Raw genomic sequence first — 11,974 nt, 5'->3', positions numbered from 1 at the left:
AGTATCTAAAAATCTGTCCATTTCTTCTGTGTTTTCCATTTTATTGGAGCACAGGTTCTCAAAGTAGGCATTAATGATCTTCTGGATTTCTTTTGGATCTGTTGTGACTTCACCTTTTTCATTCCTGATTCCATCAATCTGAGCCTTTTCTTTCCTTTTTTTGATAAGATTAGCTAAGGGTTTGTCAATTTTATTTATTCTTTCAAAAAACCAGCTCATTTCATTTATTTTTTGTATCATTTTCTTAGTTTCCATTGCATTGATTTCTGCTCGGATCTTTATAATTTCTTCTCTTGTTTGAGCTTTGGGTTTTTCTTGCTCTTGTTTTTCTAGGAGTCTAAGTTTCATCATTAGGTTGCTTATTTGAGCCCACTCTGTTTTCCTAGTGTGGGCATTCAATGTTATGAATTTTCCCCATGGAACTGCTTTCATTGTGTCCCATAGATTCCTGTATGTTGTATTGGCATTCTCATTTATTTGTAAAAACTGTCTCATTTCTTCTTTAATTTCCTCTGTAATCCATTGATTGTTCAGGAGAGTGTTGTTCAATTTCCATGTGTTTGTGAAGTTCCTATGTTTTCTTGTGCTGTTGATCTTCAGTTTGATTGCACTATGATCTGATAATATACAGGGGATGACTTTAATTCTTTTGCATTTATTCAGACCTATTCTGTGAGCCAATATGTGGTCTATCTTGGAGAATGATCTATGTTCAGCTGAAAAGAATGTATATTCTGATTTTGTGGAGTGGAATACTCTGTAAACATCTATTAAGTCCATGTGTTCCAAAGCTTGGTTCAGTTCTATTATTTCATTGTTGACTTTCTGCCTAGATTATCTGTCAATTTGTGATAGTGGGGTATTTAAATTCCCCACTAAAATTGTATTATTGCTTATTTGGTTTTTCATGCTACTTAATATTTGTTTTATATAGCTGGGGGCATTTATATTTGGTGCATATATGTTTATGATTGTCAACTCTTCCTCTTGAATTGTTACCTTTACAAGGATGTAGTGTCCTTCTTTGTCTCTCTTAATGAGTTTTGGTTTGAAATTTACTTTGTCTGAGAATAAGATTGCTACCCCTGCTTTTTTCTGGGCTCCTGACGCATGGAGAATTGTTTTCCATCCTTTCACTTTCAGTCTATGGGCTTCCTTTTGCACTAGGTGTGTTTCTTGTATACAACATATTGTTGGATTTTGCTTCTTAATCCATTCTGCCAGTCTATTTCTCTTGATTGGTGAATTGAGGCCATTAACATTGATGATTATAACTGATATGTTCTGACTTACTGTTGTCATGTTATTGTCCTTTTGTTGACTCTTTTTACTTTTTCTCCTCTCTTCTTTTAGTTCCTTGCCTTGCCTATTTGATTTGGTCTGTTGGGCCTCATGGTATTGTGACCTTTATTGTTCTTTTCTAGGATATTGTTTAGAATTCCTTGTAGTGCTGGTTTGGAGTTCATGAAATTTCTCAGGTGTTCTTTGTTGTGGAAGTATCTTATTTCCCTGTCTATTTCCAAAGAGAGTTTTGCAGGATACATCAGCCTACGTTGGAGGTTCTTTTCTTTTAGGACTTGGAATACCTCACTCCAGGCTTTCCTTGACCTAAGGGTTTGTGTTGAAAAGTCTGCTGTGATTCTGACGGGCTTTCCTTTGCATGTGATTTGTTTCTTTTCTCTTACTCCTTGCAGTATTTTGTTTTTCTGTTGGATTTCTGGGATCTTGATTATTATATGTCTAGGTGTAGATTTTTTTTGATCATGGCTAGTTGGAGTTCTATATGCCTCACTTATCTGTATGTCTAATTCTTCCCTTCTATTTGGGAAGTTTTCTGTCATTAATTCTGTGAAGAGATTTTTTAAGTCATTTGTGTTTTCTCCTGATGTTTCATGAATTCCTATCAGTCTTATGTTATTTTTCTTTGCATCGTCTAGAAGTTGTTGGATTGATTTCTCATGATCCCTTACTGTTTTTGAGAGACCTCTTCTTTCACGGTCACTGACTGCGATCCTATCTTCTATATCTGAAATTCTATCTTTGCAAACTTTTATTCTGTTGCATATGCTTTCAATAGAGTTTTTAATCTCCTAGATATCTGTTTGAATCTGTTTTATGGATTGCATTTCTTTGCTCTGTTAGGCATTCATTGTTTCCATTTCTTTCTTATGCTGGGCCTTCATGGCTTCTGTCATGGTCTTGAGCTCATCTATTTTTTTGTCAGTTTCTGTTCTAGAGTCTCGAATCATGACTTCCATTTTGGTTATCATCTCTATGGTTAACTGGGAAATTATTTCTGATTTGAATTTTTCTAGAGCCCGATTGATCTGTTTTGTTACCTCCTGTGCAATGGGTCCAGGGTGTCCTGCTGGTTCACTATCAGACTTTTCATCCTCATTTGTCCTACTGTTTGCCATTGGTGAACTGGAAATCTGTTTTTGTGTCTTGCTTAAGTGTTTTCTCATTTTTATTTTTATTGTTGGATTGTCCTTCTTTAATTTCTGGGTGTTACTTAAATCTTCCTGATATAGTTGCGTTTTAGCTTTTGAGGCTCTCATGACTCATCCTTATTTTCATAATATCAGAGAAAACAGCTCATTAAATTAATCACAATCCTTTATCCCAATTGATACATTCAGCAGCCCAATAGGATCAAGCACAGCTTGCAAATTGACCACTTGTGGTAGTCATTAATCTATCACCTTTAAACCATGTGAATTAAATTAATATCAAGAAGCAGCCCAAAATATGTTTGCAGTGAATACGTTTTTCAATATAGCATCTTTACCATTTAGGATGAGGGGTTAGACTGAGTTAGGACAAGAGGAGTAGATAAGTGAAAGAACTGGAGCAGGTTTGAAGTGAAACCAGAGTATGTAGAATGACCTTACTATCTTTATGAAGCTATTAACTTCAGAGGGGATAGACAGAGTGCAGAGATAAGGACAGGACAAGACTATATCCTCAACAGTAACAGGGGCTTGCCTTCCCTTGAAGCAATGGAGCCATGAGTGAGGTAAAATGAATGGAGAAAAGAATTTTAAAAAAAAGCAAAACAACACAAAACAAAACAAAACAAAAAAAAGAAAAAGAAAAAATAATAAAAGAAGAAGTCTGAGTTAGGGCAGGAGCAGTAATAAAAAGTGAGATGGGGGATAATATGGTGGAGCAAGAAACTGAGTTGGAGAAAGAGGACAGAAAAAAGAAAGAGATTTTAGGGTGGAATGAGGAAAAGAAAAAAAGAAAAAAAAAGAATTTGAACTGCCTCTTTCAGACTATGTCTCTGTTGTCATATTATAGCACTTGTACAGTGACATCTAGAACCAAATCTCCTGATCTTGCCTTTCCAATGGCAGGTCCCCACGACTCAGACTGACCTCAGTACACAAGGCCTAACTTGAGTTTCCCAAACCACAGGGTTGAACTCCACTCAGTTCTATTACAGGTTTCCCCTGCCCTTTCTTTAAAGATGTTTAACGTTGGGAGCTCAGAAAACTACCCTTCATGAGCACCTATGCCTCTGCACAGTGGGTCCAAGGACTGGCCCAATCAGGAGGTTTGAGAATGGTGGGGGAGCAGGTCATGGGGGTGTTTCAAGGGCGCCCCTTACTGGATCTGGTGGCTCACAGTTGGGGAGGTCGCACACCCACTGTGAGGGCCCAGGCAGGCAGCTGGAGAGACCTCCTGCCTTCTGCTTGAATATTATGTGCAGCATATCAACACAGATGCCACTGGCCAGAGCAAATCATGTCCAAACCTGACAGTGGGGTGGAGAGTATTCTCTGCCTTCTGAGAGGCACAGCAAGTCACAAGGATTAATATTATCATGTCACTTCATTTTGTAAATAAAGGGAGTCCTTATATTACATAGTCATCCTTTTCCACTGTAGTTTTAGAGCTAGTGGATACACAGATGATTTAATTATGTTGGAGTTCTCTTATTTCTTCTTGTCCCCATTTCACATCTACACTTTGGGAAACACAGGTGAGGACCTATAATAGATGGTGCATATTGTATTGGTAGAATGAAGGGCAAGCCTAGAGTATCAGTTTTTAGGGTCTATTAACCTGAACTTTTGGCACTATTTAGATTATATTTTTTAAACTCACAGTGAAAATTATTACTTGTTATTGTACAGAAAAGCTTGTCCTCAACTATGCCCAGTCCTCTACAGTACCATAATAATTCCCTCCAATCTTGCAGAGTCAGCAGTGTTATTTTAGACATCAGGCTACATTCTGAAGCAGGCTGACTTGTTAAATTGCTTTGGAGTGAGACTTGAGAGTGTTCCCCGTCTTTTTATTATGAATATTTTTAAATGTATAGAAAAATTGGAAGAGTTATGTAGTGACCACAAAGCTTAATTGCTATCTTTTTTATTCATCAGTATCTATGCCACACATGCACACACACACACACACACACACACACACACACACACACACACATTTACTGTTTACTGAACCATTTGAAGGTGGCTGTAGATATCATAACATTTTACTCCAGATACTTCTACGTATACCTCCTCACAATAAGGACATCCTTGTAAATAATAAAATTAGCATTACCATCCCTAAGAATTTTTCTTAAGCTTCCAACATGTCATGCAAACCTAGTTAGATTTTGGTACCAAGATCCAGTAAACATTTTTTCATTGCATTGGGGTATGATGTTTCTTTAGATTCCTTTGAGAAAAATATAATGGTATCCATTTTTTCTTAATGGGAGTGATTTTCTAAAATAGAGAGTAGGGTAACTGTCTTATAGAATATCCCATAATTTAGATTTTTCTTGATTGTTTTCTCTTGGGATCTTTTGATTTGTACCTCTACCTTTATATTTCCTGTACCCGGAAGTTAGCTCTAAAATCCTGGCAAGACTCACCCTAGACATCTTTGGTAATTATTTTTTACAGGAGAGTTGTATGCTTGAGATTGCTTCTCATGAGGAAGCACAGGAATCAGCCTGTGGTGAGCACTAGAACACTCCCTGGTAGGTTTATCCCTTTGGAATTTTGAGTGATAGTGTAAAATCTTGCAAAGATTGTTTTCATCAGAAACCTCTTGCCTAAGATTGTAGCACCCATTGATGATCCCTGCCTGAATGAATGATCTCACTGAGCATATACAGTTTTCCTTACTAATAAGGACCTATCAAAATTCTCCTCAAAAAGCTAGGTGAATGCTTCATTTTTTCTCTGTACTAATCACTTTTTAGAATTGGACATATCACTTCAGTAACTGGCAAATACTATTTACTTTTGTTTACTTTATCTTGTTTTTTTTCTTTTTATTGAGTTTATTGGTACGATCTAAGTCTACAATACAGTTACATTCATTAATGGAATCCTATACTTTCACATGACAGTTTTTGGTTCTCCGTTTTTCCCCTTGTCCCTGCCCACCCTTCACCTTCTCCTCCCCTCCCCATTTACAAACTCTTTATTTCCATTTGTTTTCAATTTGTATATATCACTATGAACTCATGGATTTTTATTAAACTCAGAATTTTACAGTATATTTAATGTTCTTTTTTTAAATGCACATTCAGCCTCAAATTTGGCTAGTGGAGAACCCTTTGAGTAGATTTCTATGTTCTTTTCCCTCATCTTCATTAGTCTTTTTAGAACAATAAAATATTTTAAGCTTACCTTGTACTTTTCCTGCTCTATACCTGGAAATTGTCATGTCTGTGAGGAATTTTGATTATGTCTATAAGGACTTGGATTCATAAGTAGATCAAGGAACTAGCGATGCTCAATGCTTTTGAGGTATCATTGCTTTTAAACTGTCTCTGTGGACACATCCTTCCATCAATCAACTGATCAATCAGTTATCTATCTACCTGACATTCAAGTATAACTTACATGCTTTTTATTAACTTATTAGTTTTTATATTCTTGTATCAAAACTATTGGTTTCTAAAAATTCTAGTATATTCATGTAGTTGCATTATCCTATAATCTATCTAAAATGCCTTTCCAGATCAATTTAATTATAATTTAATGGACATATGGTCATCTCCATTACTCCATAAGAGTCTTCTAAGTTTGAAGTATTCTCTTCTAATTCAAAATCCCTTCATTCTGGCACCCTTGTACTTAAGAGAAATGGCCTTTCCATTTGGTTGGGCCAGCAGCCTTTAACTGCAATTCCCATTTAGGACAGCTATTCATGTCCTTGGCTTTATGTTAGGATCTTTAAAGAAGCTTTAAAATAAGACCCCTTACATGATCCCTTCCCCTTGAAATTCAGATTGAATTGGTTTGACATGTAAGTTTGGCATCAGTATTTTAAAAGCTCCTTGGGTTAAAAAACTCTGTTTTTAAATTTAAGATTTATTTAGAGCAGTAAACATACACATTTGTTGCTTCTTATTATCAAATTATTTGTCTTGGTGAATGGGGACATTTATAATGAGGTTTCAGGTAAAGTTGCCAAATTTAGCCAATAAAAATATAGGAGTCCCAGTTCAATTTAAATTTTTGATAAACAATGAATACATATCTTATATGAATATGTCCCAAATACTACACAGGGCATATGCATGCTAAATTTTTTTTGGTTGTTTGTCTAAAATTCAAATAGAACTGGGCATCTTGGATCTTATCATTTTATCTGGCAAGTGCAATTTCTGAGAGCTCAAGCTGGGGTGTAATGGGGGTGGAGTGTTGTGGAAAAGGAGGGGAGGGAGAAAGGTACCAAATGCTAAAGAAAAACTGCCTAGATTTGGCGAGGCAACCTAAGGACAAACTCATACCTAGAAGTTTGGGACTGGAGATGAGGCTTATTTTGCAGATGTAACCGCAAGCTTTTGGGCATAGTTATAGTGGTGGCTGAGAATGTTCTGAAGGATGCTCAGTTCATACTGTATCGATATTCCAGAATAGCTGCCTGTGTTACAGAGTATTCTGGAAAGAGATGGACCTCTGAAATTTGCAGTCTGGGAAGTGGCATGGATCAATGTTTCTCTAAGTTGAACCTTCATACCATTCACCCAAGGAAGTGAAAGTGCCGTGGGTTTGGTTTTTCTATTAATATTAACAGTAATCTAATATGCAAAATGACCAGATGTCCCCAAACTCACGTATTTTATTCTACTGGAGTGGAGGAGAGCCTTCTTTAATTTAACATGATTTATCACACAATGAGTATCAGAGACCTCTGTAGGTGGTTCTGATCGTTCCCCTGGTACTACGGCACAAGGCTGAGAAAAAACCCTAAAAAACAGAACTAAAGAGACAGAGGAACTGGGGAGCCAGGATGACCAATGCTGCTCATCCAGCAAAGGCATTGTCAGTACAAGCTATTGATTTTTACTGGTAATCAGTTGGGGTAAAGATGAACTATGTGCTAAAGGGGAATTATGTGTGAGAACCTGCAGTCGTGCTATTACTATGGATCCTAATGCAAGTAAGGCTTGTAAATGACAAGACAAAGCATTCTCAAATTAGGAACAGAATAGACAAAATATAGGGTTGTAATTAGAATCTTGTCCTTCTAGTTAGGAAGGTTTTAATTGTGGGAACAGAATTTGGGTGTGATTTACTCTGACCTCAGCATATAGGCTTTGGCCTGACTCACTTCTCAAAACAAGCCAATTGTGGGTTAACTCTTAACAGCCTGCACTGCTTACAGCCTGCTTTGGGCATAATCAATACTATGGTCCCTTGCAAGTGAAGGCATCTGTCCTCTTGTTCAGAGTAGTATATTTCTTCCTTAAAAAAAAATGCATGTTTTCCAAAAGGAGACAACAGGTTAATACCAATGAATTCCATGATAGAGAGAAAAGAAATATATTTAGTAACAACCTAGAAATGTGAAAAATAATAGGTGAGAGCAAGGAGGGATCAGTAAATAAGCCAAGTGAAAATGAGCAACAGGTATTCAATGTGAAGGACACACAGATGTGTATCATATCATTACTGGAGCCTCGTTTCCCAAAGATGAAGATTAAAAAAAAATACATAGGCTCATAAATGAGGACAGTAGAAATTTATTATAAATGAATACTTCTTGACTTTTGATTCTGAAGAGTGAAGGCTTTGTTTCTTGGCATAATGGGATGATTTCTATTATGTAATAGTGGTAATTTGGCTGGACAAAGAGGAGTTTAAGTTTGTCACCAGTCTTGTGAACTTGAAAACATCTGATTGTAGCATGAGATTTCAAGCAAGGCAGATATGAGTCTGTCCCAGGCACCAGAGGGTAATGATTCAGACAACGAGCTCTAGAATCAGGTTATTCTACTTGAATTCCATTTTTACCACTATGTGTTACCCTGTGTTAATTACTTAACTGTGTTACCTTGTTCTAATTACTTAATTTTTTTGTGCTTCTCCTTCTCCACCTATAATGGTAATATTTTTCCTCATGACACTATGGTGAAGTTCAAAAAGTTTAAACTATGCATAGTATATAATTTTGTGTTCAGTAAACAGTAGTCCAATGAATAGCATCCTTATTGATTCCTCTGAACTGAAAGATGAACTGAAAGGTGACTCTTTTTTTGTGTGGTGCCCACCTGAAGGCATAATATTATCTATCAAGCAGGAGGCTCTGCAAATAGTCATAAAGGTGCATCTTGCTCCTGTGATAGCCCAAGGGGCCAGCTATACAGCAACTTGAACTGGAAACCCTACCCCATTGGTTGCATTTGAGCCGAGTTGAGAGGTGGGGATGAGGGGTACTCACAGGACCTGAGCAAGAGGTGTGCAGCCATCATGGTGCTTGAAGCCAGCTAAATCACTGAGAAGCATCACCAGGACACTTATCTCAGTGGGTCATGTTGATAACTGACCAGTTCATTGGTGGTTGGAGGTAATAATTGAGTACAGATAGATTGGAAAAGGCCAGGCAAGTGGAGGTGTGATAGGGGACACAGACCAAGACCAAAAGACACACTGAGGTCTGGCCAACTGCTGTCTAGGAATATAAACCAAAACCTCCAGGCCATTTTGTCTCCAGGTATCCAATCAAAATCTTTTTGTTTTCACCTCTGAATGAATCCACCCCTCCCATTTCTACCTCCAGTATTATCCTTCACTAAACTAAATTATCTTTTGCTAGGACTTTCAAAGACCTCTAACTACTTTCTTGCTGCTTGCTTCCTTTTTTAAAAAAATCAATTCTCCAGCCAGATGGACTTAATAAAACAATGTGATCGTGTGTCATCCTGCAGAAGTTTTACATGTATCTTAGGAAAAGTTAGAATTCCTTAAGGCACATGGTCAAACTCCAGCATATTCTTCTCCAGCTCTGACTTCTGCCAGGCTCTCTAGCACCTTTGGCCTTCCTTCAGTCCCTGCTACTTTCCACACTGCACCCAACCTTTCTGACTGCAGTTGCCTCTGCCTGGATCACTCTCCTCTCCTGCTTTTATCTGCTGAGCATCTTCTTACTCTCTCAGTCAGAGATCAATCAGGACAATCCTTCCTCTCTCCTATTTTAGGCCCTCATTGAGCTCAGTGAATTTCTTTTGTGATACTTACACAGTTGAAATTACTCATATACTTGTGAATAATTGGTTAACAAGCTCTATAAAGGTAGAATTATGTTTTCTTTTGCTTGGCATTATATCTCAGTATGCTGTTTAGATATACACAACAGTCTATATTCATTGACTAAATGAATGCAGTGAATGAATGAATGAACGAATGAGTGCATTGATGAATAAGCAGATCCAGGCAGACTCAGGGTGTGGGAGTGCATAGCCAGCTAGGATCATCCGGAGGCACTGATAATAGAGTCTTATTTCAAGATAGCTCAGACCTTCCCTACCTAAGAAGATCCAGTCCTTGGCTGACTTTTTAAACCAGGAGGGGCTCTTTATTCTACAAAGTCCGGGAGCAGAAAAGCCATGTTCCCATTGGTTCATCTGTGCATTCTCAGCACAGTGCATGGCAAGTCCTAGGAACCCAGTGCATTTTTTTCTCTAATCAGTGAATGAATTACTGAATCAGCACCTTGGGACTAATAATCCTCCATATCCTCATTTTTGCTACCATTTGACCACTGGACGCTTGGGCTAGAATGTCTGGCTGCCATTGGAGGTGGTATAGCCTAATGCTTTGACTGTGTTTTAGATCCTCCTCCCAGTGTGAAGGATTCTGATTACCAGATACTCTGGGTATTTGGATGTTTTAGGTCATTCGTAATAAGAAGTTTGGCGTTTCTGTTGCACCCCTGCCATTTTGTGAAATTTAGTTCTTTTACCTTCAGGTGAATTTGGACCAGGGTTCTTGTCAGTCTCCTACGACTTTAAGCTGGGTTAGAAATCCACCTCCTTTACAAGGGCTGAAAATACTGCTGTTTCCTTTACAGTTCTGTAGAAGTGTCTTTTCTAGAAAGAAAAGACCTGGGCCCCAGTTTCTTGGCAGCCAGAACTGGAAGAAGAGTATAAGTGGAGCCTAGTCTTTTCTCCCTGTAGTTTACAAACATCTTTTTCTTTATATCTCTCCAACAATATGCAATGACCCTAGGCAAGTCCTTAGTGCTAAATTTCCTTTTTATGGTGGCAGCAGTAAAAACTTGAGGGCCTTTGATAGGCAGTACTGAGACAAAGTATAGATGTAAATCAACTGAGCATTGGCTGGATTCAGTTGACAGATATCTAGGTTCAGTGAAGCTTTCCTTTCTCAAATAAATCAAATTCTGACCTATGAAGGTCTAAGTTAGGGAACCCTTCTGAAGAGTCTGGATTTGGGCTGATAAGGTTAGAAGTTTCTGTTTGGGTGATGGGCACAGATTTCCAGTGACTATGAAGGGAAAATTCCCTAAGTGGCATTTTGCACATTTACCTTTTGCTTGAAGATTCTGGAGCTCTTTGCTCCTAGTTTTTTTTTCTTTTCTTTTTTTTTTTATTACGATTACAAGGACATGTATATAAAGGACACAGAGGAGGTTGCATAAACATAGGTAATTTAACCCAAAACTTGTTGGTGGACACTTTTTTATTTGAAACAAAATATGTGTAAGTGTCGGAGAGACAGAGAGAGAGAGGGAGGGAAGAAGAGAAGGGGTGAGGGAGATAGAGAGAGAGAGGGACTTTAGTCAATATTGTTGAAGTTTTTCCATAGCCACAAAAGCTAGCAAAGGCTGCCCCCTTTAAGAGATTCATATGTGGAGTGGCATTGAAAATATCTGCTTTTAGAAGGGGTCTTGAAATTTTAGGACTGTTCCCTAAGGGTCCAGTATCTTGCTGTGACTGAAGGTGCACTGAGGATCAGAGGGTCATGGATCTTTGTCTTTGTTCTCAGGTTATTTTTTCAAATGGCATAGCGATTTCACTTATAGCCCAAGTTTCCATGAGACATCCTAAACTGCAACTGTAAAGGGACACACTGGAAATGAGTAATTTTGGAAGGTGCTTTACCTCTCACCTGGGGGACCCACAAGAAATGGAAACTTGCAGCTCCTGAGCCAGATGTCAGCCAGGTGGAGGGCTGCCTGTGTTTAGGTAGCAATGACTCTCACTAATGGCCCGGTTATCACAGTGGAGCATATTGCCATTAACAACTGATTATACACATTATTGGGTAGCTCACAGCTAATGGGACCTGTCACAAGATCTCAGAAGACTGGGCTTATGATCTGTTGATAAATAGATACGTGCTACACGTGGGTCAGTCATTTCCTTGTTAAGATAGAAGGAAGAAAAGAAGTGACAGCCTTAGGAGACCCACACGGGCCATGGCTATGGGCCTGACTAGGAATTGCCACCATGATATAGGGGCTGTAGATGGGCTGAGGTGCAGAGGGACACGTTTCTGTTCTGTCCTGCAATAAATGAAGGATGTGGTTGAGGCACTGACTTGGAGAGTTTAAAAAATTCATTGGAGCTTGGTATGAAAGTAGAAGTTTGTAACCCCAGCATTCTAAAGACTAAAGTAGGAAGATCACAAGTTCAAGCCCAACCTGTGTAACTTAGTGACAATGAGAATCTATATCGTTAAAAAAAAAAAAAAAAAAAAAA

At 38.2% G+C, this 11,974-nt stretch overlaps 1 protein-coding gene across 1 annotated transcript in view; it reads left to right on the top strand.

Moving 5' to 3' along the window:
- Positions 1-11,974, top strand: part of LOC104849839 (cytoplasmic dynein 1 light intermediate chain 1-like) — a 71,848-nt gene that overhangs the window by 58,443 nt on the left and 1,431 nt on the right.

The sequence above is a fragment of the Fukomys damarensis genome, unplaced genomic scaffold (assembly GCF_012274545.1).
Source record: "Fukomys damarensis isolate Sample0158 unplaced genomic scaffold, DMR_v1.0_HiC HiC_scaffold_2, whole genome shotgun sequence".
Classification (NCBI taxonomy): domain Eukaryota; kingdom Metazoa; phylum Chordata; class Mammalia; order Rodentia; family Bathyergidae; genus Fukomys; species Fukomys damarensis.
This window is presented reverse-complemented; position numbering and strand designations above follow the sequence as displayed.